The following is a 15831-nucleotide window of genomic DNA, read 5'->3' as shown; positions in this document are numbered from 1 at the left end:
ATCGCAGAGAGTTCTTTAGATTTTTTTGCCATGTTATTGTCAACATGAATGTTAAAGTCTCCCGTTATGACAAAATAGTTGTAGTCAGTACAAATAACTGACAGCAGTTCTGAAAAGTCCTCCATAAATTTTCTATTGTATCTTGGAGGCCTATAAATTATTAAAACAATAACCTTTGGGTCACCTTTAACTATAAAACAGAGATATTCAAAAGAGGTAAAATCACCCAGTATTATTTCTTTACACTGAAATAATGACTTAGAAATTACAGCAATACCACTGCCCTTTTTCCCTATTCGACACTTGTTCATAAAATAAAAATTTGCTGGTGTTGCCTCATTTAAAACGGTATTACAGCTACTTTCTGTTAACCACGTTTCATTTTGTAACAAAAAGTCCAGCTCATAGGTTGTAATGATGTCATTAATCAACATTGATTTATTACACCGTGACCTGATATTGAAAAGAGCTAGTCTTGCAGCGATAACTGGAGACAATGGTTTTATAGATTCAAATAGATAGATAAGATTTTATCCTCACTACGTTTGTAGTTCTACTTTTTTTTTGCTAAATTTCTTTGACCAACTTTCTGTCCCTTGTAATTACAGAGATGATAAATGCCTGATTTCCATTGGGGTCTGACTTATTCTGGAAAAGACCCCGCAGATATCAGTCAGATTCACAGATAAGGTGCTTCATGGGTGGAGGAGGGGCCCTTCGCATCTTAGTGGACGGTGGTTTCAGGCGACGGGGGGTGGGAGGAAGATCTTGGCGTGGTGTGCGTTGGATTCCAATATTGACAATCGTCTTCATCCTGTCCGTCACACCTAGCAGAGAATTTAGGCTAGTAGAGAGTGAGTTTTCCGTTGGGCTTTGCTTTAATGGGGCAGGGATGGGTGTGGGAGATTCAACGTGCTGGCTCATTTCATTTGTCATTCACTCCTCCGATTGTTTGGATGACCCCGATGAATCCGTCTGCGCCTCGTGTCACCTTATCTCCTGTTCCTTCGATTGTTTGTGAACAACTGTATCTTTTTGTCCTTCAGCTGTGTCACCAAGGCCAGTGTTTTCTTTTTGGGCCGCTGAATGACGTACACAGTAAAAAATGTTGGCAGCCAATAACTTAACCTATTTAGACAGAAACCGTCTGCCTTGTAAAGATGTCTGCGCTCCCAAAAAATGCAGAAATTGTCAATGAATAGGTGTGTTACCTGTCCAACCTTGTCATGGATCTTACGGAGAAGTCTTACGGAGAGGCATTGCATAGTTTGGATTCGTTTTCGGACGTAATCTTAAATCATACATTTTGGTAGCATAGTTTGGTAATTCTGGGTTATTACAGGCTTTGGATCTTAGTCCCTTCTTGTTTCTAACAACTGTAACCCTCGTTTCCTTTTCGCTGTCTTCGCTATCTTCACTATCTTCACTATTCCCCTCCGCCACTGTTTTTTCTTCTCCCTTTTAACCCCATTTGTCACTGTTTTTCGGTTCAATTCTTCTGCCAACATTGCTGTCTCTTTCTCAAGTTTGTCTTCTAATTTTCTTATCTTTTCTTCAATTTTTTATTTTTCTGTGTTGTTTCTCTCTTCTATTGCACACACTAGAGTTTTAAAAATTACACTTGCTTTCTCTACGTCTGTATCATCATGAGTCTCTTAGACACCTTCTTTAATATGGATTAGCACTTGTTGATTTGCTGCTCTTATTTTCAGCCTGAGTCAATACTTCTATGACAAGGGCATATAGCCCACGTTGGTACGGGGGAGGGGTGGTGCACCCCTTCCCTTTCTGTGATTTTTCACACATGTCCGTAAAAGGCTTTTGTTCCGAGAGACGAGGGAGGGCCCTTCCTCCGCCACGTGTGAGTATAGTGAAGTTCTTGCGAACACAATTTATATTTCAACATATCTCCCATTACTTTCTTTATAAATTCGACCTCATCTTCGAAGTTTACATTTTTTTTTCCATGTTTTGCTTTGCCACATAATTTTGTGGATTTTGTTGTTTCCAATTGTCGTTTTTGTCTTTCTAAAATTATTAACAGTTTGTTGTTTGGTGGGGGCCGTGCCCGAATATGGACCTCCATCAAACATGTTTGTTTTGGCCCATTTGTTCAGGTCTAATATTTTGTTTGCATCCTTGTTTGACAAGCACTCCGATTCTTTTTGTAGCAAGCTTGCATATTGCGTCGCCCCAAGTAGCTCCTTCTTTTTTCGCGGCAGCAGCCATTTTTCACAGCACCTCCTCATTGTATTCAGCCATTTTGTCACAAGTACACACACACACACGCACACACACACAAACACAGTGTTCTAGAGTTCTATATTGCGTTATACCAAACGTACCCCACTATTACAATTTAAGTCGCTCACTATCTCACAAAACCCCTATTTTCTGCTTTCTGTAAGGACCTAATTATTTATTTTAATTGTCTATCCACTTCTAACGAGGCGGCACGCTGAACGACTGGTTAGAGCATCTGCCTCACAGTTCTGAGGACCGGGGTTCAAACCCCGGCCCCGAATGTGTGGAGTTTGCATGTTCTCCCCATGCCTCCGGCGTGGGTTTTCTGCGGGCACTCCGGTTTCCTCCCACATCCCAAAAAACATTCATGGTAGGTTAATTGAAGACTCTAAATTGCCCGTAGGTGTGAATGTGAGTGCAAATGGTTGTTTGTTTATGTTTATGCGATTGGCTGGAAACGGAAAACGGAGGGGAAAAAAAAAAAATATATATATATATAAAATATGTAAAATAAAACAAAAACATTTTACCAGGACATTGTAGGTGAAAATGAATTTAATGTTGAAAGCAGTCAACCTCTAACAAACTTTGGTCAAAATTTGTGACGCATTTGCAACAAAAGAACAGGAGCTGTGGAAAGAATGTGAAACAAACAAAAATGTGTTTAAAGAACAAGGCCTTTGTGCTGGCAATGGCAAAATATCAGACCAGATTTCATCAACTGGTGGCCGCCTCCAAATTGCAGCAAAAAAAGAGGAGAAGGAAAAGTCTCACACAGAGGGGTGTGGACCTGCACGGCCCTCCGCCCCTCCACCATGCACCTTGATGTCACAAGTAACACCACCTGCGCCCCCCGTACAGCAGAGACAAAGTATTCAGACCCCCTTACATTTTTCAATTTGTTACATTGCAGCCATTTGCTAAAATCATTCAAGTTAATTTTTGTCCTCATTAATGTACACACTGCACCCCATATTGACAAAAAAAGGGAAATGTTGAGATCTTTGGAGATTTATTCAAAAAGAAAAACTGAAATATCACACACCCATAAGTATTCAGACCCTTTGCTGTGACACTCATATATTTCAATCGGGTGCCGTCCATTTCTTCTGATCATCCTTGAGATGGTTCTACACCTTCATTGGAGTCCAGCTGTGTCTGATTATACTGATTGGACTTGATTAGGAAAGTCACACACCTGTCTATGTAAGACCTTACAGTTCACAGCGCATGTCAGAGCAAATGAGAATCGTGAGGTCAAAGAAACTGCCTGAAAAGGTCAGAGACAGAATTGTGGCAAGGCACAGAGCTGGCCAAGGTTACAAAAAAAATCTGCTGCACTTAAGGTTCCTAAGAGCACAGTGGCCTCTATAATCCTTAAATGGAAGACGTTTGGGAGGACCAGAACGCTTCCTCGAGCTGGCTGTCGGGCCAAACTGAGCAATCGGGGGAGAGGAGCCTTGGTGAGAGAGGTAAAGAAGAACCCAAAGATCACTGTGGCTGAGGTTCAGAGATGCAGTCGGGAGATGGGAGAAAGTTCTAGAACAGGGGTGTCGCGGGTCAAACTTAATATTTATTGAATGAAAAATCACTGCGATCTGCATGTTTCCCTTCTCAGCAGAAATGTAGCATTAAATTTTATCATATGACAACAAACTTAAATGTTAAACTTCTGTCAGAGAGCCAACAGATTCACTCAAAAAAGTGGGCAGGGTTGCAGAGGGTAAATGTACGCCCTGCAACTCGGAGGAGCACCGGTTCATATCACCACACGAGTGCATGTTGTTGTGTTCCTGGCCAAGACACTTAACCCACAGTTTCTATGAATTAATGTGGTTGGATGGTGTGATATAATATATATATATGGTGTAATATATATATTATGAAGAGGACCATGGAACAAATAATTCAAATATAGTTGATCTGGATAGATCATGTTTTGAAAGTCGACCATAATGAGCTGGTTGAACTTCGAGGTACCACTGTATGTGCTGGAAAGCACCAGTACAGCCATGGAACTCACTGGCTGGAACGCAGAAGGAGCAGGGAAATACACACGCACAGATTTGATTTTAAAACACTCTTTTACGACTCCATATCTACTACATGGTCCAAATGACCCCATTCAGTTTTTTTCCCCACATGTGGCATTGTCCAGTTGCATATCTGTGAAGTTGTCATCAAGTTGTGGAATTTGATGATCTTTTGACAGACATGAATCAGCTATCTGCCAATGTGACTACAGTATAAACGGACAGATTGGATTTATACTGTCCTGGCTAGTCAGATATATTCAAAATGCACCGATCAGTGACTTCTACTCAAATAGCACACCTGTGATCTTCTTCTTCTTTTCCTTTCGGCTTGTCCCGTTAGGGGTCGCCACAGCGCGTCATCCTTTTCCATGAGAGCCTATCTCCTGCATCCTCCTCTTGAACACCAACTGCCATCATGTCTTCCCTCACGAAATCCATCAACCTTCTCTTTGGTCTTCCTCTAGCTCTCTTGCCTGGCAGCTCCATCCTCATCATCCTTCTACCAATATACTCACTATTTCTCCTCTGGACGTGTCCTAACCATTGAAGTCTGCTCTCTCTAACTTTGTCTCCAAAACATCGAACCTTGGCTGTCCCTCTGATGAGCTCATTTCTAATTTCATCCAACCTGGTCACTCCAAGAGCGAACCTCAACATCTTCATTTCCGCCACCTCTGCTTCCTGTTGTCTCTTCAGTGCCATTGTCTCTAATCCATACATCATGGCTGGCCTCACCACTGTTTTATAAACTTTGCCCTTCATCCTAGCAGAGACTCTTCTGTCACATAACACACCTGACACCTTCCTCCACCCGTTCCAACCTGCTTGGACCAGTTTCTTCACTTCCTGACCACACTCACCATTGCTCTGGACGGTTGACCCCAAGTATTTAAAGTCCTCTACCCTTGCTATCTCTTCTCCCTGTAGCCTCATTCTTCCCCCACCACCCCTCTCATTCATGCACATATATTCTGTTTTACTTCGGCATATGTCATCATATGCCTCTTGTTTTGCCTTTGCCACCTCTACCTTTGCCCTGTGTCGCATCTCAATGTATTCCTTTCGCCTCTCCTCGGTCCTCTCAGTGTCCCACTTGTTCTTAGCTAACCTTTTTCCTTGTATGATTTCCTGTACTGTGAGGTTCCACCACCAAGTCTTCTCTGCCTGCTTCTCTGATCACCTTGGCTGCAGTGGTCCAGTCTTCTGGAAGCTCCTCCCATCCACCGAGAGCCTGTATCACCTCTTCCCGAAAAGCTGCACAACACTCGTCCTGTCTCAGCTTCCACCACATGGTTCTCTTCTCTGCCTTTGTCTTCCTAATTTTCCTCCCCACCACCAGAGTCATCTTACACACCACCATCCTATGCTGTCTAGCCACACTCTCCCCTACCACCACCTTACAGTTGGTAACCTCCTTCACATTACATCGTCTGCACAAGATGTAATCCACCTGTGTGCTTCTACCTCCGCTCTTGTAGGTCACCCTATGTTCTTTCCTCTTCTGGAAAAAAGTGTTCACTACAGCCATTTGCATCCTTGTTGCAAAGTCTACCACCATCTGTCCCTCCAAGTTCCTTTCCTGGATGCCGTACTTACCCATCACTTCTTCATCACCCCTATTACCTTCACCAACATGTCCATCACAATCTGCAATAGCACACCTGTGATGATTTTTAAAATACTAAAGGCTACTTCTGCGTGGTTGCTCCTAGATGTTGTCACTTTCATTTCTGTACTTGCGAGTAGTCTTTCCTGTCCTAACCATTTGAGTGTGCACATATGGATTGTTTGTTAGACTCACTGCCCTAAAAGAAAACTTGCATTTATTGTATGCCAATGCGAATGTAAGCCAACAATAATTTGGTTAAAAAACAAAACTAAATATACTGTATTTAATAGATCATTTCATAATGATGACTGAGGCATTACAACTAAAACAATGACACTATTTATCAGGAATTTATGAATCAGGATTTTCTGATAACACTTTGTAACAGCACTATGCCCTCTGCTGACAGTTGGGGTCAATGTGCATTGCCTCCACATGCGTATGAATATGTTGTATCAGAATTAGTATTGGGCTGCGTGTTATACCTTTTTCATTTTTAAAGCTATAGCACCTGCACCACCACATAGCACCACCAATTTCCTACAGTGTAGCCTTTGGTGGACTGGTGGAGTTAAAAAAAATCTAATTATAAATAAAGTCAACTTAAAGTGGTACTAAACAGGCCCAAAAAATGTCACAAAAACCACACCCCGGTTTCTTGAACTTCGGATATGTTCGGGGAGTACTCAATACATTCATTTTTAGCTAAACTATAGTTGAAAACTTGCTGGAAGTTACGTGCAAGTATTACATAACATATAAACAATGCAAATGTGAATTTTAACTGACCCCATAACATCTTTGTCATCTGAACTTTAAACTATACCTCAGCAATTCACCACTACATTGTTATAAGTCTGCATATATTTTAAGCACTTATCTTAAAACATATTTAATCTATTTAGAAACAAAACCGATTTCTGCTTAGCCCCGTTTTAATGAACAACAATAAACAAAACAAAGGTAGTACACTTAGCCACAGTATCACAAAATCTGGAAAAAAACAACAACAACAAAAAAGGTTTTACATTTTTTTTGACTCCATGCCCTGACCGGGCACCCAGTGATAGAGGGCAAAGTTCAGTATTAAGAACTATAGACTAGGCATTGCTTTCATGTTTTGTGCAAGTAATTAGCTGTGGAATTTTGTGATCATTGTGAATTCATGAGTTAAAGGGTATGATGGCAGTGGTGGGCCATATTTTCAGTACTTGGGCCTTTCGTGGGGACTTACCAAAGTTAATCCACCTCTTTATACCGTGACTGTACACCATGAGTAGTACAGAATTTATATTTAAATACATGACAAAACCATTAACGAAAAGTAAACAAAATATACTCACCAGAGATGCTGATTTTTAAATGCATTATGTATGCAGAAGAAAAAAAAGTGAAAAAACAAAACAAAACAATATTGCTTGAATTCAAGAGAAAATGGTGAGTGGAACGAATCGTGGTTCAGCAGCTCTTGGTTTTTACCACTGGCCTCAAGAAAAACCTATAATCTACAAAACTGTTGGTGATCAAGTCATTTAGAAGATGAATTCTTTAATTTCCTCGTGGTTAAAATTTAAACAATAACCCAGGATAGGCTTGTCCTTGTAGCTTTAAACACCTTTAACTCTGAGTGGATCGAGTCTTCCAGAAGGGTGGTGTTTGAACTTTGTCCTGATACTAAACAACAGAATGTGGTCTTTAAAGGCAACCATAAAGATGCAAACAATGTTAAAAGCTGCTTAAAAGTGCAGGGACGATATCCCCATTTTGTTTCCCACTATCTGGGTGAGTTGCCACCTGTGACTTTTACTGTCTGGACATCTCAAACCTGCTCAACAAGATGGAACAGCTGTACAGCAAGGCTTACGCGCTAAGGCATGCAGTGAAACTACAGGCGGATGTCGGCGAGGACCTGCGTTCTGTGGCGGTGCCCATGGGCTGCAAGGTTGTTGCTGTTCACCGTCAGGCTGTAGCTGAGCAGAGGTGGAAGGCTGGCTGTCTCTGTTGTTGCTGCAGCGCCAGGTCTCCCGTCAGGGCAAAGTGGCGTGGTGCTGGCTGCGAGAGGTTAATTTACTTCATCCACCCTGTCCTGTGAATGTTTATATGTTATTGATTCATTCATTTTCCATACTGCCGATCCTCCCAAGGGTCGCGGGCATGCTGGAGCCTGTCCCAGCTGACTCTGGGCAAGAGGCGGGGTACACCCTGGACTGGTCGCAAGTCAATCGCAGGGCACATATACTGTAAACAAATAACCATTCACACTCACATTCACACCTCCGGGCAATTTAGAGTCTTCAATTAACCTACCATGCATGTTTTTGGGATGTGGGAGGAAATTGCAGTGCCCGGAGAAAACCAACGCAGGCATGGGGAAAACATGCAAACTCCATGCAGGCGAGGCAGGGATTTGCACCCCGGTCTTCAGAACTGTGAGGCAGATGTGCTAACCAGTCGTCCCCCGTGCCGCCCATTTTCAGACCAATTAAGTGCAACTTGATCATTTCCCGCAGCACATCAATTGTGCCACGCAGTGGCGTCGTTAGGCCTATTTTAGCGGGGCTTCAGTCCCCTTAATATGTTCTTAAGCCCCCCTAAATTAATTGGTTGTTTAAAGTTAACTTTTTTTTTTTTTTTAAAAGATAAAGTAATTTTCACCTGAGCCACTCCAAGACTAGAATGCTGATTAAGCCTATCAGCTTCTGATACATCTTGGTGTATTTGCTTTAATATTTGTTTCTTTATATTTAGTGAATGTCCTATACATTCCCAGACTGGATCTCTTGGTGGCACTCTAAAATGACAGTGGAGATGACGTATTTTACCTACGAACAGGCAGGCCCATATATGGAGAGTGTGCAGGTCGACTGAGCCATAGAGAAAGGCGAAAGCAATTGAAGCAACATGTCAGAGGAGAACCCCAAAATACCTACAAGACCTGGTGCAGAAATGGATCCTACCACAAAGAAAAAGCCTGCTCATCATTTGGCTGAAGGATTATAAGCAAAGAAGGAAAGTGACCGATGTTTTAGTCAAACATCGCTTTTCCTTTTCCGCCTTTTGGAGAGCACTGAAGAATTTTTTTTTTCAAAAAGTTAGAACGTGCGGCACGGTGGCCGACTGGTTAGAGCGTCAGCCTCACAGTTCTGAGGACCTGGGTTCAATCCCTGGCCCCGCCTGTGTGGAGTTTGCATGTTCTCCCCGTGCCTGCGTGGGTTTTCTCCGGGCACTCCGGTTTCCTCCCACATCCCAAAAACATGCATGAATTGGAGACTCTAAATTGCCCGTAGGCATGACTGTGAGTGCGAATGGGTGTTTGTTCCTATGTGCCCTGCGATTGGCTGGCAACCAGTTCAGGGTGTACCCCGCCTCCTGCCCGATGACAGCTGGGATAGGCTCCAGCACGCACGCGACCCTAGTGAGGAGAAGCGGCTCGGAAAATGGATGGATGGAAGTTAGAACGTCAGAATGTTTGAGATAAGCTCTTGAAAACACGGTGAGGGGAGGGGTCGGAAAGGTAGTAACGGGGTTGGAGGGAGGGGGAGGAGGCCGGACAAGCATGGAGCCTACGTAATATTGAGGTGACGAAGGCTTTGTTGTAATGCTGAATTCCAGCATTAGGGTGCACCTGAAATGACAGATTATAGATTTAAGAAATATCCATCTATCCATCCATCCATCCATCCATTTACTGAGCCGCTTCTCCTCACTAGGGTTGCGGGCGTGCTGGAGCCTATCCCAGCTATCATCAGGCAGGAGGCGGGGTACAACCCTGAACTGGTTGCCAGCCAATCGCAGGGCACATACAAACAAACAACCATTCGCACTCACATTCACACCTACGGGCAATTTAGAGTTGTCAATCAACCTACTATTCTTAAAACCCCAACAATTATTGAATACCTGGGGATAAACCACCAATAAGCATTTTTGGCGTTGGTTCCCCTGAAAAAAAATAAAATAAAGTGAAAAAACATTTTTATTGAAATGAAAAATTTTTTAAAAATAATCTGATAATAGGTGAATCTGCGGGTGCCGAATCAAGAGTATACGGCGGTCCATTGTAATTGACAAGCTACTTAGAAGTAGCAAGGGACTTTCTGCTGTTAGATGGGGGCAGGGGCTGACTAATTGTTACTACTAGCAGTGATTAATAGGCATTATACGATCAGGATTTTTGGGGCCGATCACCGAACAGCGAGTTTAAAAAACAGATAACCGATCACCAATCCGATCACATGATGGAGGAATAAATGACCTGTTCATTTACTGGATGGACTTGTGTACTTAATTGCTCAAAAAATTATATTTACAATAATGTATCCTTGTTCCTCTATTTATGCCAGTGAGGCATAGTGACAAGACAGAACAAATGAATGGTCTTCTTTTAGATGGCAGGAAGTAAATACAGGAAGTAAATTTTGCTCCATAAAGGTTGGAAATCACTGCTCTAGTCAGATCGTGTAGTCTAATCAGTCAGGTCAAACCAACATTACATGACAGAAATAATGGGTGCTAACTTACTGTAATTAAATTACTTTGTTTTTAATTAAATGACTTCACCCACACCGAAACTTTAGAGCATGATTCGACAGAATGGCGGCATGTTTACATACAACCGTTCCTGCTAGCAGTAGCTTGCTAGGCTACATAACATTTTTATTGCCTGCTTGCGAGCCGTATTGTATTAAAAATACGGGAGCACCAAGACGTTTTCCCCCATTTTGTTCTTACAAACACACGGCGCGATGCATTATTGTTGTCATCGCCATGGTAATGAGTGTACCCGGTCGCGTTAGCGTTGACACGATGTAGGCCAGTGATCGGAAAAAAACGGGATGCGGTGGTATCGGAATACAAGATTTTATTGCAGTAGTCTGACATAGAGCCAATTTGTCTTGTAGTCTGATCCGGGTATTACGTGTTGTCTGTCTCAGACGTGTTGTCTGTTCCACACCGCCGACATGGCTTTTTTTTAATTTTTTTTTTTAAATAACTTTACTGGCCGTCAGACTACAGGACTACGTCAAAAGACACGCGACAAGGCTAAAAATAAACTCGCTTTTGGATTCAAATATACCGTGCACGATGGCGATGCGGAGTAAATGTCTTTTGCGGAGCCAATCAATGACGTCATTGATCGGATTGGCGATTTATGACATTAAAGCCATTCAAGCATAAAATGCTAATTATCGGCCGATAAAATCGGTGTAAAGTCTAGTGATTAAGACTTATTTCCTTTAAAAACTTTGTCCATCCTTCGTTCTTTTCCTCACACTCCTTTTGGTCAGCTCTGTTTTGTGAAGCAACATCTTATAATTCATTGTTTAGCTCCTGGCTGTTTTACATAAAGATGAAGGTTATAGTGAAGTTTATGCATGAATTCACACCATGAAACGAGCTGAACTCATTCACTAATAGCTGTCATCAGCGATCAATAATAATAATAATTATTATTATTATGCGACTCCTCAGAAATGATGCCGGCTTTTACGAAAGCTCGAACAACAGTGCAAGCAGACACGTTAGCCCAAGCATCCACAATCCATTCACAAATTGTGGCGTAACTCGCCCGGCGCTTCCTCCTCGTCTTAGCTGGGTTCGCCATCTGTCATCCATGGCTCTCACGCCACTCACAACTTCACTTTGAACGCCCTGTTTACACGGATGTCCAGTGGTTCGTCAAGCCTCCCGGAATGATGGCAAGCTCAGAGTTATTGCACTCAGTCGAATGGTGACTGTAGAGACGCTTCTCCCGGCTGTTCTCTGCTCATTAATCCATTCTTCGAGTTGGTCTTCCAACTTGGGCCACCTCGCCTTGTTTCATCGTTTTATTTTTATTTTTTTTCCCCGCGGAAACTCAGCTTCGTCTTCTTGACTTGGCGAAGCTCGTTTTCCTACTTCCTCCACTTGCAAACCATGGATTCGTTGATCTTGAATTCTCTTGCGGCTGCGCCTGCTCGATTCCCATGTTCCTCTGCATAATTAATAGCTTGCAGTTTAAACTGTGCTTCGTAAGCGTGTCTCTTCGTACGTGCCATTTTCGGGGGTCCTTAGCTAAACCGATATACCTACTGGGGGGCGTGTCTTTAGCCTCCTCTGTCACACGCACCCTTCCCCCTTTACTTCCACATGCTGTCCTCAGTCACGTCCGCCTTCCTCTATATAAGCAACGTGTCGGCAGGGAATGCTCTCAGTCAGTCAAGAGCATTATAAGGCGGCCCGTCCATTTTGGAGAAAATTTAAGACTTTTAAGAGCGCCTTATGGTCGTGAAAATACGGTAGTTTAAAAGTAATTGAGTAATATTTTTCTCCAACCATTTTAGATACATATGCACCCAAAATATAATCTCTGTGACTTTCAAAAGTATTTGGGAGCAAACAGTTATTGTGTTGCGAGCCAAAGTCATGTCATTAGCCTTAATATTGATCAGTTATTAATTAAATGTGTTTCAATGCATCTTGAAGAGGAATAATTCACAGTATTGCAGTAATGTCACACTTCAGCATGAGTCACAAAAGAGTGACAGACTCCAAGTCCGGGCTGCAGTGTGTTTTGAGCTCCGTGATGTCGATTGCACCACTTTTCGTTGATATAGAAGCATATTCTGCAACCTTTTGTTTTCCCAGATAGCTTCGTGACAAGGTCTGCTCAGTGTAGTTGGAAGCCGGCGAGCATTACGGCGCCATTAGGGATGTGTTCACATAGCCATGTCTCCGTGAAGCACAGGGCGGCGGAACATCCGAAGTTTTTACTGGTCTTTGGTGAGATGAAGCTCGTCCATTTTGTTGGGTAGAGAGCCTATCCTGTGCATCTCCTGGGGGTGAAGCGCCCACCCCCACCCTTGAAACCTAGTGAAGTCCCTGGTGCCACGGTACAATGGTTGGGAATTACTGCTCTCGATCAGTTTAATTTATGAGATGAGAAAAGTCATTCATTAGGGAAACACAAATCCACATGCATGACTTGACAGTTCAGTAATTGCATTGCGTGATTATTTTCTCTTGAGCTAGGTGAGTCTAATCTTTTGAGTTAATATTGACTGACTATCAGTACACAATGTTTAGTTATGAATAAATCTGTATATTTATGGTGATCACAATCTTTAAGGAAAGTTTAAATCAATACACAATCACATTCATTCATTCTTTTTGTTATTTTCCCTGTTTGCCAGTGCATGGTCAACGACACCAGGGGTATTTGGATAACCTTGAAAGGACACAATGACCAGACGTAAAATCAATATCAAATAAATCTCATTGAAATACTAACTAGATGTGTCCTGTTCATTTCCTGTCTGCCTTGTAGGCAGTGTTGCCTGTCATTTATTTTGTTTGCTTTCTGTCTGCCCTTTCAGGCAGGTCAATAGTCCTGTCAAACTCTCTGCCAGTGACCAAGCCAAACATAGCAGTTGACCAAGCCAAATAAGTAATTTCTAAAGTACAGTTAAAACGGCATTGACCAAAGTGCTGCACATTTCATAAAATCATTAAATCTGAAACAATGTAAAACCACAAAAGACCAATGAAAAACAGAATACACGAAACAACAACAAGTAAACAAAACACAAAACTGACAACTCTATGCATTAGAAGTGGGGCTTGAGAAGGAATTTAAAAACTGCCAATGTTGGGGCAACTCTAATCTGAGGTGGCAGTTTGTTCCATATTCTGGGGGCCACCACAGCAAAGGGATTGAATCGTGACCTGGGAAAGACCAGGAGAAATGTACCTTCAGACCTGTGATCGTGACGAAACAGGGGTTATGAGCTCCCTCGCAAGTGTTGTGCTCTGACTCTCCGCAAGAGGGCAGCCAGGCTAATAATGACATAAATGGCATTACAATAATCGAACCTCATGGAGATAAAAGCATGTATGATCCTCTTGAAAAATAAATAAAAATAAAACAGAATTAAAAAAAAAAATGTTGCTCCATTTTAAAATGTTGGTCAAGTCTTACACAAGCTTTAACATTTAACACTTTTGTCCAAAGCGAGTTGGGTTAGTTGCCAGTCTGTGCCATGAACCTGAACAGACTGACCAAAAAAGAAAATGAATGGATAAATAAAGACTGCAAAACTTGTCAATCATTGTTTGTTTGTCTACAATTGATCTTGGGTAATTGTGTTTTCTATATTTTCTTAAACCACAATCTTCGACACTTTTAACATTACATGACTGAAAGGTTTTACATTAATACATAAAAACAATCTATAGATGTTATAATGATGTTCATATGACAGCAACAGCTTTTCAACAGTTTCGAACAGAGAATAAATGTTACTAAGTACCATACTACGAGTAATATTTCAAGAGTAAACTTTCAGCACTGACGCGAGTGGCAGCTATTCCATTAGCGTTGTGTGTGTTTTAGTTTAGATGGAGTTTTGGATCTTAGTTTCATCAGTCGATTCACTGTTCGGTATTGCCATTTCTATCCTATGGATATCAATAAGCCTATTCGAGTAATGCACAAAGTACCCTGAGCGTGAAAACCTGCAACGGAATGGATCCACATTTACTGGCGAAGGTAAGGAATTCCTATTAGGGATGTATAGCTGGGGATAAACTAAAAGCTAAACAGCTTGAGAAGTGGAGCGACAGCCTCCTGTGCTTTGGTGATTATGGGAAAAGTAAAAATACATAAATAAAACAAAAAATAAACTGCCTAGGCCTCACCCAGACACTCTTTACATCTACTGTGACAGTGAAGACTACAGGATACCTGAGTGTCCAGCTTAGTGAAAGCATGCATTGGACTGCCAACACTGACACTGTGCGTGAAAGGACAAAACCGCCAGAACTTCCTCAGAAGATTGGCTTCCTTTAATATCTGCAAAATGACACTGCAGATGTTCTACCAGTCTGTGGTGGCGAGCGTCCTCAGTTATAGGAAGTTGTGCGCTGGGGGAGCAGCATCAAGAAAAAGAATACTTCTTACCTGGAGAAACTGGCAGAAGGCAAGCTTCTGTTGTGGGCACAGAGTTGGACAGCCTGACATCTGTGGCAGCGAGACGGACTCTGATCAGGCTCTTGTCCGTCACTGACAATCCAGTCTCCACAGAACAGCACCATCTCCAGGCAAAGGAGCAGCTTCAGGGTAGGCTGTTGTCACTGTTCAGCTCCACTGACGGGCTGAGAAAATCCTTTACTCCTCTATGCCATGCAGGTTTCTAATTCTTAATTTATTTTTTTTAAAATAATAATTAGGGGGGAACATGAATATCAAATTTCTTCAGCTATGTACTTAAAAAATCTCACACACTGATAACCATTCACGGTATTCCAGACCTTCAAAAAACACTGGAATTACACACAATTTTCTCCCCCCGTTGGACGCTCAGATAATATAAACATTTTTAACTATTGCATTTCCGCTTGCCTGCTTTGACTTGTGTTTTTCCATTGTGGAATCTGCTGGAACTTCCCTTGTAGAGGAAGAATCTACATCAAGTGCAAACATTGTGCTCCAGAGTTTCTCAATTTAAATGGTTCAATTTGTACAATATACTGTAAACTATAAAATGGCTTTAAATGCCATAATTCAGCTTCACATTAGTATTCATTGGTGAATATTTTGGGGGGAATATGCAATCATTTCAATTAAACACATGACAAAACAAATGACTGTCAACTGTCCACACACACATGGTGTCCCATAAGTGCCCACAGAAGGAGAAATATTTTTTATATCATGTGCTGTACATGACTACTATGGTTTTCAAAACGCATTTCAATGCACGTCCTTCACTAATGGAGAGGTTAATCAGCAAAACATGGTCTTGGGATAATGTTAATCTTCAATGGATGAGTCCGATGAAGGTGCCGGTAAATTGATCATCTAGCTCCTCTCAATGCGGACGAGCAGTGGCTCGACTCTGAGTACCTCCCGGATGACCAGGCTTCTCACCCTACATATATTATACAGTCCCCTCCAAAAGTATT

The 15831-nt window shown here is 42.0% G+C and overlaps 1 long non-coding RNA gene across 1 annotated transcript in view; it reads right to left on the bottom strand.

Moving 5' to 3' along the window:
• Window positions 1-14960, bottom strand: part of LOC133488332 (uncharacterized) — a 59938-nt gene extending 44978 nt beyond the window's left edge. Inside the window, exons 1-2 of the long non-coding RNA XR_009791626.1 lie at window positions 14828-14960; window positions 7799-7975 (exon numbers count right to left, since the gene is read on the bottom strand). This is a non-coding gene — a long non-coding RNA (uncharacterized LOC133488332). The remainder of the gene's footprint in view (window positions 1-7798; window positions 7976-14827) is intronic.
• Between the last annotated feature and the right edge of the window lie 871 nt (window positions 14961-15831).

The sequence above is a fragment of the Phyllopteryx taeniolatus genome, chromosome 13, assembly GCF_024500385.1.
Source record: "Phyllopteryx taeniolatus isolate TA_2022b chromosome 13, UOR_Ptae_1.2, whole genome shotgun sequence".
In the NCBI taxonomy this organism is placed as follows: Eukaryota; Metazoa; Chordata; class Actinopteri; order Syngnathiformes; family Syngnathidae; genus Phyllopteryx; species Phyllopteryx taeniolatus.
The sequence above is the reverse complement of the archived record's forward strand: the minus strand, read 5'-3'. Positions and strand labels throughout refer to the sequence as shown.